Source organism: Bos indicus, chromosome 11, assembly GCF_029378745.1.
Source record: "Bos indicus isolate NIAB-ARS_2022 breed Sahiwal x Tharparkar chromosome 11, NIAB-ARS_B.indTharparkar_mat_pri_1.0, whole genome shotgun sequence".
NCBI classification, from domain to species: Eukaryota; Metazoa; Chordata; class Mammalia; order Artiodactyla; family Bovidae; genus Bos; species Bos indicus.
In genome coordinates, this window is record NC_091770.1 from 32,888,498 (window position 1) to 32,902,092 (window position 13,595).

The following is a 13,595-nucleotide window of genomic DNA, read 5'->3' on the forward strand; positions in this document are numbered from 1 at the left end:
GAAATGTCTTAATAATTAAGTACTAACCATAACTCACTAAAGGAAGGCCCTAAAATTCTCGGATATATTAAAAAATAAGCAGTATGTTTATACCTGGAAAGAAAAACAAAATATAATTAAAACTTGATTAAAAAGCCTCAAAACCAGTATGGAAGACAAACTAGGCCCCAAAGGTTAAAAGTGGCATCCTGACTGCACAATCAGGAACTACATGTACAGGAAGAAGGGGTGGGGGCAGAGGGGTAGTTAGAACTGTCTCAGATAATCAAGATATCTAGGTCACTGGACCTTGGTGTCATCATCTTTAGAATACTTGGTTCGAATAAGAGCTAAGACTTGATTTAGGTTTAACGTACAAGATTAAATTTTAGATTCAAAATTCCTAATTGTCTGTAGGAAATTGCAAAGAATCTAGACCTGGACTCAATTTTGAGTTCTAACTGATGACGAGCATTCGTATTTCCTACAACATTGCAGATTGCAAATCTGGGGATGGCAATGATTCTTACAAATGTTTATACTTTAAGATTTTCTGGCAGCACAGTAGAAATAGGCCAAGGATATTAGATTAATTGAAGGTATTTTATGAATGAGACTTCCTGGTATAATTCAAAAGTACATATTAATATTGTTTTCAAGATACCCTTGTTATGCACTGAGTTGAAAACACAATGTACTAGTCACAAAGTGCAACAAACATTTATTGCCTCCGAATGCTTCCTCTGCACCCCCTTGTTTAAAAATCTTCAGCTGAACTATATAAACTTTCTGATATTCATCCTTTTTGGACCTAAACAAACCAACAATTCTATATGGTGTAACCTGTATTAATTTGCTTGTATATACATCTGATTGTGTGTGTGTGTGTGTGTGTGTATATGCATGTGTGCATAACACTAATTAAAATGTTAGATAAGTACAATAATAAATATGGTTACTCATTTATCAAAAATCTTACTAAATGGAGCAAGTTTTTATGGGCTATTCTGTCTAACTGATCTTTCCTATTCCAATAAAATAGTTTTATCGATGCTTGTTTATTTATATGGTCACTTTTGTAAATGCATACAGTAGGAGGAAATTTTAACACTCATATTTTACAGAGAAATACCGAAAGTTAAGCAAGTTTCTTGTTTAAAGGGCTATGATTTGAAAAGGGGCTAGAGTCTTCTTAGGCTTTAAAAGTTATTAGTATGTTCACAGGGAAGTATGTGGGGTGACTCAGGCTTGTGTCTTTTCTGTCTTTAAGATGCAGTAAAATTTGTTTAGTTTTACTGTCACCTCAAATACCTGAAAAAAATGTCATTGATTCTAAAATTAGTCAAATGGCAATGGAAGCATAGTTGTCAGTGTACACTGATTCTTTTCAAGCTCTTCAATATTTATCATATCAGTTTTTATCTGTACATATGATTCATGAAGCTTTGTGTACTTCTCAGTCAAGGTTTTAGAGTTTTGCTCATTTGTGTGCTTATCTGGGCTTCCCTGGTGGCTCAGATGTTAAAACGTCTGCCTGCAAGGTGGGAGACCTGGGTTTGATCCCTGGGTTGGGAAGATCCCCTGGAGAAGGAAATGGCAACCCACTCCAGTACTTTTGCCTGGAAAATTCCATGGATGGAGGAGCCTGGTAGGCTACAGTCCATGTGATTGCAGAGTCCTACATGACTGAGAGTCTTCACTGGTTCACTGCTGTGTTTATCTCTAAGTAGCCTGTGAAACTGTACTCTTTTTCCACCTATCTTCCTGCTTTACCTTTCTTAAGCAATTAAGTGATCATTGCTTCCAGGCAAAGTTGGCCTTTGCCTGGCTCTGGGGGCAAGAGTTTTGATTAGCCTAGATATTCTTGATAATTTTCTTCTAATGCCTGTGATGGTTTAGGAAAGAGTCAATGAGACTGGAGGAAACATGCTGAAGAACTTGTGGGAAAGGGATGTAGATGCATGCACACGTGCACACACACACACACAGTCCTAGCCTATTTGAGGATATAGTTATATGAAGATATATGAAGCATATATGAAGGGATGCAAACTATTGCACTTATCCTGTAATCACAACTAGACAAACCTAAGGAAAAAAGCCAATGAATATGCTGAAGATAGCAAAGAGATGATGGCCAGGTACAAGAAAATCTGGAGACATCCAATTACCTGACTTCTGGATTTCTGATTCTGTGACATAATAAATTTGTAATTGTTTTCCTTGAAGATAAAGATTGAAACTAAGTCTTAACATCTTCCCGTCAATCTTATTTTTCAAGACTCTAGTAAAGGGCAGTATATTTCAGAGTACACAGTAAGCATTTAGGAAATTGTCCCAGAGTATCTAAATGGGAAAAAACTGGATATTTTTAAAGGCCACCCAGTATGATGAAGCCAAACCATTAGTAAATCAATACACCTCCAAAGAAATTATATATGCAGGATTAGATTGCTGGGAGAAATATCAATAACCTCAGATCTACAGATGACATCAAGTTAATATCAGAAAGTGAAGAGGAACTAAAGAGCCTCTTGATGAAAGGTGAAAGAGGAGAGTGAAAAAGCTGGCTTAAAACTCAACAGTCAAAAAAACCAAGATCATGCCATCTGGTCCCGCCACTTCACGGCAAATAGATGGGGAAACAATGACAGATTTTATTTTCTTAGGCCCCAAAATCACGGTGGACGGGGACTGCAGCCATGAAATTAAAAGATGCTTCCTCCTTGGAAGAAAATCTATGACAAACCTAGACAGCATATAAAAAAGCAGAGACATCATTTTGCCAAGAAAGGTCCATCTAGTCAAAGCTATGGTTTTTCCAGTAGTCATGGATGAATGTGAGAGTTGGATCATAAAGAAGGCTGAGTGCTAAAGAACTGATGCTTTTGAACTGTGGTGTTGGAGAAGACTCTTGAGAGTCCCCTGGACTTCAATGAGATCAAATCAGTCAATCCTAAAGGAAATCAACCCTGAATACTCATTGGAAAGACTGATGCTGAACCTGAAGCTCCAATACTTTGGCCACCTGATGTGATGGACTGACTCACTGGAAAAGACCCTGATGCTGGGAAAGATTGAGGACAGGAGGAGAAGGGGATGACAGAGGACGAGATGGTTGGATGGCATCATCGACTCAATGAACATGAGTTTGAGCAAGCTCCAGGAGGTAGTGAAGGCCAGGGAAGCCTGGTGTACTGCAGTCCAAGGAGTCTCAAAGACTCAGATACAACTGAGCGACTAAACAATAACAATCTAAATGGGAACAAACTGGACGTTTTTAAGGCCATCCAGTATGATGAAGCCATATCAATACTGAATTAATACATCACCAAAGAAATTATATATGCAGAATATCAAACTAATAATAATGACTGATATTCATTTTGTTTGTGTGAATGTTTATATCTGTATTTATATATATTATAAATATATATTATATTTATATAAGATAGTCAATAAGATCGTTAGTAGTAGATTTTTAAATAAGTTTTTTCTCAGCATTTGTTTTCCAGCAGAATTGAAGTAGGTTATAAATTCCCTCGCTTTTTATGCATACTTCAATATTTAGTGTAGGAGGCTCAGAAGAGTGAAGGAGAAAGAAGAGGAGGAAAGATGGAATAAAAGTTCATTTTGGAATCAGAAACTGATTAGTAAGGAGAGTAATTTTAAGAAATTCACTTTTGAAGAAACTGTCATAATTAATAACTTCCCACAGCTTAGTGTCAAGAACTTTATTTTTAGTTGAACTAGTAACACAGGAAACAATTAGACATCATCACCACGTTTTCATGCATTAATGCCAGCACAAATTAACTCCTACCACTAAAAATACTCCTTCTCTTGGTCACAGTCTGTGAAGGGTATGACTTACTGCACTTAGGGCATAATTATGTCTCTTTGCCTATGTAAAACTGACACACAAAAATCAATATTAATTAAAAAAAAGATCAAAACTGTCCTCATTATCTTATTTAGCTGTCTCTCCAAAATGAGGTTATCATTTATGACAGAGATATAGCAGAGTTCGGACTTAACCGATTCTGGCTGCCAAATAATAAGTGCTCATTTTCTAATTGTGTCTAAGTACGTTTCCCTAAGAACTGTTATTTATAACGCCACCTAGAAAAAGGATCCTGTAAAGTTCATATTGAATATCTAAGACAGTGCCATATTTATTTTTTTTTTCTCTTCAACACACCTGTATTCTCCATTCTCCTCCCTACTTCTCCCCTCAAACACATCTAATATGAGAAAAAATAAAGTCTCAGAAGCCTGTAATCATTGTGCCCTGTAGAGATAAAATGAATGCAATTTACATCTTCTATCTTAAGCATTCATATATGTTTAATTTCATTATGTTAGATTTATTTTAATGTAAAAGTAATGACACATTATGTTCACCTGGTGACTTGGCAAATGTGTGCCTGCATTTGTGAAGTCTCAGGATACCTCTATTTCTTGCTACTTTATCTCCCTTTTCTCCATGCCTCAGGGAACTCTCCATGAAGAAAGTAGTAATAATCCGAGCAAATGTTAACATCGCTGAGATTATTTACTCTGGAAAACACACCCTAATCATGTCAAACACACTGACCATCAGGAACTAGAAAAGCAAGGTTGGAGTCTCCTCTGTCCTTTCCTGCTTCTGGCCCATGTTATGCTTTGAGACCATTTCTTAGACCTGAGACCCTAAGTGATGTGAGATATTTTAGCAACATCAAAATTCATTCAACTGACTTCAGATTTTACCATGCTGGTGTTTGCATGCAAGTAAGTATCATAACCAACTATACACCACCCACAAACAAAAAGTCAAAAAAAAAAAAAAAGAGAGAGAAGAAATGTAAGTGATCTATAAATATAGATTGATCGTCTTTTAGATAATTTTATCACTTGTTGTTGTTCAGTCTCCCAGTCGTGTCCAACTATTTGCGACCCCGTGGACTGCAGCACGCCAGGCCTCCCTGTCCTTCACTACCTCCCAGAGCTTGCTCAAATTCATGTCCATCAAGTCGGTGATGCCATCCAACCATCTCATCTTCTATTGTTCCCTTCTCCTCCTGCCTTCAATCCTTCCCAGCACCAGGATCATTTCCAGTGAGTCAGTCCGTCACATCAGGAGGCCAAAGTACTGGAGCTTCAGCTTCAGCATCAGTCTTTCTAATAAATAATCGGGGTTGATTTTCTTTAGGATTGATTGGTTCGATCTCTTTGTAATCCAAGGGGCTCTCAAGAGTCTTTTCTAACACCACAGTTCAAAAGCATCAATTCTTCAGCACTTAGCCTTCATTATGGTCCAACTCTCACATTCATTCATGACTATTGGAAAAACCATAGCTTTGACTAGATGGACCTTTCTTGGCAAAATGATGTCTCTGCTTTTTTATATGCTGTCAAGGTTTGTCTTTTGTCTAGCTTTTCTTCCAAAGAGCAAGCATCTTTTAATTTCATGGCTACAGTCACCATCCCAGTGATACTGGAGCCCAAGAAAATAAAGTCATGTTTCCCCATCTATATGCCATGAAGTGATGGGACCGGATGCCATGATTCATTTTCTGAAATTTGAGTTTTAAACCAGCTTTTTCATTTCCTTTTTCACCTTCATCAAGTGGCTCTTAAGTTCCTCTTTGCTCTCTGCCATTATAGTAGTGTCATCTGCATATCTGGGGTTATTGATATTCCTGTCAGCAATCTTGATTCCAGCTTGTGATTCATCCAGCCGAGCATTTCACATGATATACTCTGCACAGAAATTAAATAAACAGGGTGATCATATATAGCCTTGATGCATTCCTTTACCAATTTTGAACCAGTCAAATGTTCCAGTTTTGGTTCTAACTGTTGTCTCTTTCCCTGCATACAGGTTTTGCAAGAGGCAGGTAAGGTGGTCTGGTATTCCCATCTCTTTAAGAATTTTCCAGTTTGTTGTGATTCACACAGTCAAAGAGTTTCATGTAGTCAATGAAGCAGAAGTAGATTTTTTTTCCCCCTGGAATCCTCTTGCTTTATATGATCCAACAGATGTTGGCAATTTGATCTCTGGTTCCTCTGCCTTTTCTAAATACAACTTGCACACCTGAAAGTTCTTGGTTCACGAACTGTTGAAGCCTAGCTAGGAAGATTTATGCGCAAAGTATAGCAAAATGAAGTCTAGTTAACAACCTCTTTTTGCTAAATATTCCAGAAGGAAAGAAATTTATATTTGACATTTAAAATATGTATGTGTATCTTGTGTAATATATTTTTGTCTTCAAGTTGTTACTCACAAATAGAGTACATGGGCTCTGCAATCTGAGTAGTTTGGTTTGGGTTAGAAACCTAAGTCTGTGTAATCATAGGCAAATTATTTAATCTCCCATTCTCAGTGTTCTAACCTCTAAAAGGGCATAATATTAGTACTTATCAACTAGGTCCCTTGAGAAGATTGAATAAGTGCTTAATAAATGGCAATTGCTACTCTTAGTAAGTGATAATATTGGCAGAGTCTTGGACTCACAGTCATGTAGGCAAACAATTTCAGAAAATATTCTCCGAAACATTACTTATTTCCACCTTTTTACTCAAGGTGAGGAAATTTAATTTTCTAAAGTCAGCAGACAGACCCAGGGCCCTCCAATTAGCAGCTGGCATAAACTGGACCACTGGAGATGTCTTGTTCAAGGCGACTAGAATTTGTGGTAGCACATTTCAAAATGTAGCAGGAGGAAAAAAATAAGGAATGGAGGTGATTTCCAAAGTAATGTTGACTTTCCCCTTATAGAAAGAGATGGCTTAGACAATCAGCAGTTAATTATCCTTGGAAAAGGTGTGTTTTGTCTTCTATGACAGAACTTTTTTTGTTTGTTTTTATTTTTGCATTAGTGAGGTGATTAGCTATTTGAACTTGAGTTTAAGTCAGTCTCTACCTGATGTTTTTGTTGCTCTTTATACAATTTAGAGTCGCAAAGAGTAGGACACAATTGAACGATTTCACTTCATACAGTTTAAATATAAATGTCCTGGTTTCCTTCCAGGAATTTAGCGAGTTTTGTGCTTGAGGTCACTGAAATTAAAAAAAAAAAGAAAAACATGCATACTCTATTTACAGAATTAATAAGGAGTTGCCAATGGAGGAGGGAAACTAAATCTAGGAAACTGGTCACCTATTTTTGTCAGAAAATATTTCAAATGAGATAATTTCTTGGCTCAATTGTTTATGTTAGCTGAGAAATGGGAAAGAAAAGTTGGGGGAAAGTTTGAAGAAAGAGGGGAGCATTTTAATGATTAGAATTTAATGAGCATGAAATACATAGGAGACTTAATGCTAAGCACTTTTCATATCAATTACTTTTTCCAGAAACTCAATGAAAAAGGCAAACTGCAGATGAAAGATAAAAGCATATCAGTTAATTCAACAAGTAATGAAGATATTAAAAAAAAAAAGAAATTGAACTGTCTGATTCAACTGTAACATGATTTTTAAAATGCTCATTAGAGTCTCATCATTTGCATTGTTTCTTTATTGATTAAGAAAACTCTAAAATTCCTTTTGGTATTAAATAAGAATCTACCTTGGACGAGAATGAGAAATAACTGCTTTAAACTGAATGTTATTCAATAACAAATGGTTTAATAGCAAATTTTCAGAGAATTACACCTTTGTGAGAGAATGTGGATACATGGAAACAATTTTCTCCCTAACAGAATCACCATATACTCACTAGTCTTTGACCTAATTTTACTCAATATTGTCCTGAAATCAGAGTCAACGCAAAACAGGAGTCTTTATAAATACACAGCTGTGAGGGATTGGAATTCTCACTCACACTGAGCCTTTTCTTCCACATTTTATTTCAGTTAAACACATCTTTTGAGAACACTTCTATAACCAGTCAAGACCTAAGCCACACAATTTAAAAAGTAGTACTTACAAAGTATGTCTTTATAGTCAGAAAACTATGTAATAGCAGTAAATTTTTTTTAATGAAAAGAGAAAAAATATAAATGCTATGAAAGTTAGTTTCTAGTATTTTGATTAAAACACAATAACATTTTAATAATGAATCAAAGGAATAATATTTGTAAAAACAGGAAATCTCCAATCTGGAAGGAACACAATATAGAGGGCATGTAAGAGTAGAGGGGCCTTGGAGATCTTTCTCAAAGGTGATCATTTCCCCAAAGAGGACTAAATGGTAAGCTATATTAGGGAATGATTTATTTATAATAATAATAACAATCATAATAATACTAGAAGACATTATTAATAATCACAGGTCTTATTTCTTGAGAATCTATTAAGGCTAAAGCACTATGCTCAGCGCTTTCTATACATTTCTATTCATCTTGTAAACTTGTTTCCCCATCTTATAGATGAACAAATTGAGGTCCAGATTAGTTAAAAGATGTCTCTAGAGAAAAATCTAGGTAGAGAGGTTTTACCTCTTTAGATTATGAATACATATTCTTAATGATATAATTATAGTTATGAAACTGAAAAAATGCTGTTCTTTTCTTACAAAATAAATATATACTTATCATAGAAAGTTAAAGGTAACATGGAGTAGTACAGGATAAAATTAACTTGCTATCAAAATTACTGCAATAAAAACATTACAAAGAAGTTTTCCTCAAATCAAAAGATTTTAACTAAATCATAGTTTTCTGACTGAATCATCCGACATTTCTCTATTCACTGCTTTGTGTTTCACATCCTGTCCTCTCAACGAAAGGCAACTACACACAGGCATTCCTCAGTTGAATATGTGGCTGGAAGGCATGGAGCATCATGATTAATTAGACAGGCTTCAGAATCCAACCGGCATGATGGCATCCTGGCTGCATCACTTGTTAGTTCTGCAACTTTGGGCAAGATACTTAATCCCTCTAAATCACTGTTACTCATCCATAAAATGAAGCTGATAATGGCCTCTCCATGAAATTGTTATTGGTAGGATTCAATTAGATAATGCAAGTGAAGGGCCAGCATAGTATGTGGTCCACGGTTAGCCCTCAGTCAGTGATAGATATTTTTACGTTTATGGATGCCCCTCTGGGAGCTGAAAGGAACTGCCTTAACTTTTTCCTCTATAGAACCCATTTCTATTGAATGCCTTCCATTTCTTTCATTTCCTTTTCTTTACTTTTTCTTTACATTAAGGAATTCAAATCTAACTTGAACATGGCCTTATTCTTTCTGTCTTGGCATAGCCTGTCATTCTTTACTCACCGAAGGGTTAACAGATGGTGGTGAGAGAGACGGTGACAACTAAGAAGCACATAGGCAAGATTATAGGATCCTCTCCTCTCACTATCATTGGAACCCTCTAGTTCAGCTTCCTCCTGCTCAGATCACAAGAGTAAGCAACAGCGACTGGACCCTAGAGTCCCATGCAACTTCTGACTACATCATGTTATCTTGGCATCCAAAGTTATAATTTGACTTTGTTAGTTTGACAGAGTTTTAACAATGGTGGTTGTACAATACTACCTGCCTCAGGGATGTTAAGGGTTAAGGAGACTTCTGGGAATTCACTGTATCAATGAAGCAGTGATGTCTGAGTTTCAAGCAACTAGTTCACAAAGGCATTTTTGAAACAGTCCACTCAGAGACTGGGGGTTGGCTTTCCTTTTTGTTGTTGACTGAGGCCTCGATGGCCACTAGAGCATTCCTATGCATCATCTCCCTTATCAGAGGCTCTTAAAGCTCAGTTCTAAACTAACTGCATTTCAAGGGCAGGACCATATTCTCCTTCACTCCTACAGTATCTGCAGAGAGTGTCTAGAAGTGAGAAAGACAATTTCAAGAGCTGATCAATACCCTGTTGGGGAAGATAGATGAAGGCAGTGGGTTGAAAGCAGAATTAAAAAAAAAAAAAAAAAAGCAGGTATGGGGAACAGCTGAACACTCAAGTTAGCTTCCTTAACCCATTCAGGGTAGCTGCAGTCTGCTCACATTTCTGTTTAAAGCAAAGCGAGTGAATTCCAGGAAGTATGTTAAAGTATACAAATGAACCCCACTCACAGACTACTCTCACATGCTCTGTGTTCAAAGTTGATTGAGACAAAGACTAGCACAAGAAGGTATGCAATAGATCATTTAGGTTTCACAGGGATCAGAAAAAGATGACCACAGCTCAGAAGTGGCTTTGTATACAGGCCCTTGGCCTCTAGCTTTGTCTTCAGAAGAATTTCTTCCCTGCCATTTAGAGTTTACTTGGTATATTCTTGATTGTTGGGACAGGAGTGGGGAGGACCAGGCAAATGGGAGAACAGGAAGGGAGCCAAGAACATTCACATTTGGGGAAAATGTTCCCCCAATTCCTATAGATCTCTTTGTGAATGTATGGAGGAAATAGATGCCTCCCTTTTTATTTTCTCTTGTTTTGGGGCACATCACAGATAATCAACTATATCTGCTGGATTTTTGAGGGTTCCACCTCCTTCCCTGGTCCTCTTTCAAGTCCATTTCATCTCACCCCAAGCCAATCTATATGGCGATATTCCAGGTATGATTCCGATTTCAAAGCCAATGAAGCCACAGCTAACACATCTAGTCTTTTCTTTCTAACAGACTTCAATAACTCTTCTTGAGGCATGTCAAGATTCAGTTTTCTTTGGTAATTTTCTATACTTCATTATCCATGAATGAGCTTTTCCACACAGGTAATAATAATAATAATAATAATAATAATAAAATAACAGTAATAATACCAATGGGGCTTCCCTCGAGGCTCAGTGGTAAAGAATCTGCCTGCCAAGGCGGGAGACAAGGGTTTGATCTCTGGGTCGGGAAGTTCCCCTGGAGAAGGAAATGGCAAGCCACTTCAGTATTCTTGCCTGGGAAACACCATGGACAAAGGAGCTTGGTGGGCTACAGCCCATGGGTCGCAAGAAAGTCAGAAACAATTTAGCAACTAAACAACAATAACAATAACACCAATCCTTTTATGTACTAACCTTCTAATTCTTTTATACACATTACTTCATTTAATCCTATGAACAACTCTATCAGGCAGACAAATTACTAGCACTGTTTTACAGAAGACAAAACTGAAGCACCCATGGCTCACAGCTAAGGGTCTGAGCCCAAAGAGTCTGTTTCCTACATATCATCAGCTGTGTCTGGGCTGCTGCTGGGCACCACTGCCTCTGCAATGGCCACAAACAGCCTTTTATTTTTAACTGTACCTATTATGCACCATTCATGATATTAAAGATTTCACAAGTATTATTCCACTTAATTTCAAAAACAACATCATCAGCGAGGCACTGCCCTTACTAAAAGATGAGAAACAGAGATTTGGCAGGGGTTGGTTGTCCGAGGTCACACAAGCAGGAAGTTACACAATCAAGACTAGCATCCATGTATCTCTAACTCCAAAGGCTATAATTTCAATCATCACCCCATCCTGGCCTACCCAACTATTCCTGGACATACAATAGGCCTCCTTTGGCACATGGTGCAGCAGCAGTGAGGTTAAAAACAAGTGTGATTATGCATTATTTTATTGCTACTATCTCTATGAATAAAATGTCTATTTGATTTTCATTTAACCTCAAAAGAATCTGATTACTGAACAACCACTGAAGAATTATTGGCAATTATGTTCTGTAATTATGGCTCCTGTTAATGACATTAGTGTGCAGCCTTTCCTATTTAGTCCTATTAATTAATCCCCGTAAGCCCAGAAAGTTATCATCAATACAACAAAGGCACCACGGTAAATTATAAATAATCCCCAAATCCCTCAAATAGTTTTCAAGCCTCCTTGGTTTGGACACACTTAGTTTGGAAGCTGGAGGGTCTGCAGTAACTGAGAGCTCCTCACCCAGAATCACCTGTTTCACTAGTGCACCTAATCAGGCACATGTTTAAAATTGGAGTACGGACGCCGCTGACAAATATACATTTCTGCAGGGTAATAAAAATAATTAACTGATTGAGTCCTGAGACCCCCAAATCAGAGATACAATTTTTCAATTCTCTGAGAAATATACTGCTTCAGATAACACCTATTGTGAGTGAATATCCGGTCTCAGTTTTGCAGAAGTTGAACACAGCTAGTGTGTCAAACGCTGAAAATTCAACAAAGAAAATTTCCTGATTGCTCAGTCTCACAGGTAGACAAGATAAACAGGCATACTGACAGTGAGGCCAGGAATTGATGATTTATGAAAAACAGATTTCTGAATCTAATGTTTTTCAAAATCTCCCAATCCATTCTTAGATTTACTTCCACGTACTTTATCAACCACCTACGTTGATACACATTAGATTTCTAAAATGGCTGCATTTATATATTTTATCTGAGATAGCTCCTGCTATAGTTGTTCAAAGATGTTACAAGCAGCCTCAGAAGTAGCCCATTTCAAAAAGGTGTAGCACGACAATCCACTCTGCATCACGGATGGAACGAAACTAGTTGGCTTCTGAGGCCCTGATTTATGTTAGTCTAAAAGTCAAAGAATCCTGTTCTTCTTGCCACAGAGGAGAGTCAGAACTTGATCACATGGCATCCCATGTCCTTCCTTGGTTGCATTCTTGTTTTGGATGATTTCCCAGGGGATAGTGAATAACCCTCAGCAGTGGCCCAGCCTCAGAAACCATTTGGGAGGAGGAAACAGGGGCTCAGAATAAACATCTATCAAAGCATCATCGCATCAGATATAACAGAAAACATGGTCATCTTTAAAGGATTCAGAAAGAGGAATAATATGACAAATGTAGACTGAATATATAATGGGACTTTTAGTAAATAATTGTTAATGGAGAAATCAATCTAACTGGCCATTTACAAGAATTAGTTTATAAATTTATGATATACAAGATCTGGAAACAGCCTTAAAGGTCATCTGAAGCCATCTTTCCATTTACAAATAAGGGAGCTTAAAGTCAGAAAGACTAAGTAACGTGGCCAAGGTTACCCAGTAAATCACTGGTTGAAGTAGGCAAGGAACAGGGGCAGCTTAACCACACCATCTGCTGCCACTCTCAAACTGAATGGTAGATTCAATTTTAAAAGTTTTAGAGACAGAATGATATTCAATTCAGTTCAGTTCAGTCGCTCAGTTGTGTACAACTCTTTGCCACCCCATAAGGCGCAGCACACCTGGCCTCCCTGTCCATCACCAACTCCCAAAGCCCACCCAAACCCAGGTCCATTGAGTCGGTGATGCCATCCAACAATCTCATCCTCTGTTGTCCCCTTCTCCTCCTGCCCTCAATCTTTCTCAGCATCAGGGTCTTTTCCAATGAGTCAGCACTTCACATCAGGTGGCGAAAGTATTGGAGTTTCAGCTTCAACATCAGTCCTTCCAAAGAACACCCAGGATTGATCTCCTTTAGGATGGACTGGTTGGATCTCCTCACAGTCCAAGGGACTCTCAAAAGTCTTCTCCAACACCACAGTTCAAAAGCATCAATTCTTCTGCGCTCAGCTTTGTTTATAGTCCAACTCTCATATCCATAAATCACCACTGGAAAAACCATAGCCTTGACTAGACTAACATTTGTTGGCAAAGTAATGTCTCTGCTTTTTAATATGCTGTCTAGGTTGGTCATAACTTTCCTTCCAAGGAGTAAGCATCTTTTAATTTCATGGCTGCAATCACCATCTGCAGTGATTTTAGAA

At 37.6% G+C, this 13,595-nt stretch overlaps 1 protein-coding gene across 19 annotated transcripts in view; it reads right to left on the reverse strand.

Moving 5' to 3' along the window:
- NRXN1 (neurexin 1) overlaps window positions 1-13,595 on the reverse strand; it is a 1,219,761-nt gene that overhangs the window by 879,884 nt on the left and 326,282 nt on the right. The gene's annotated exons all lie outside the window — the stretch shown is intronic.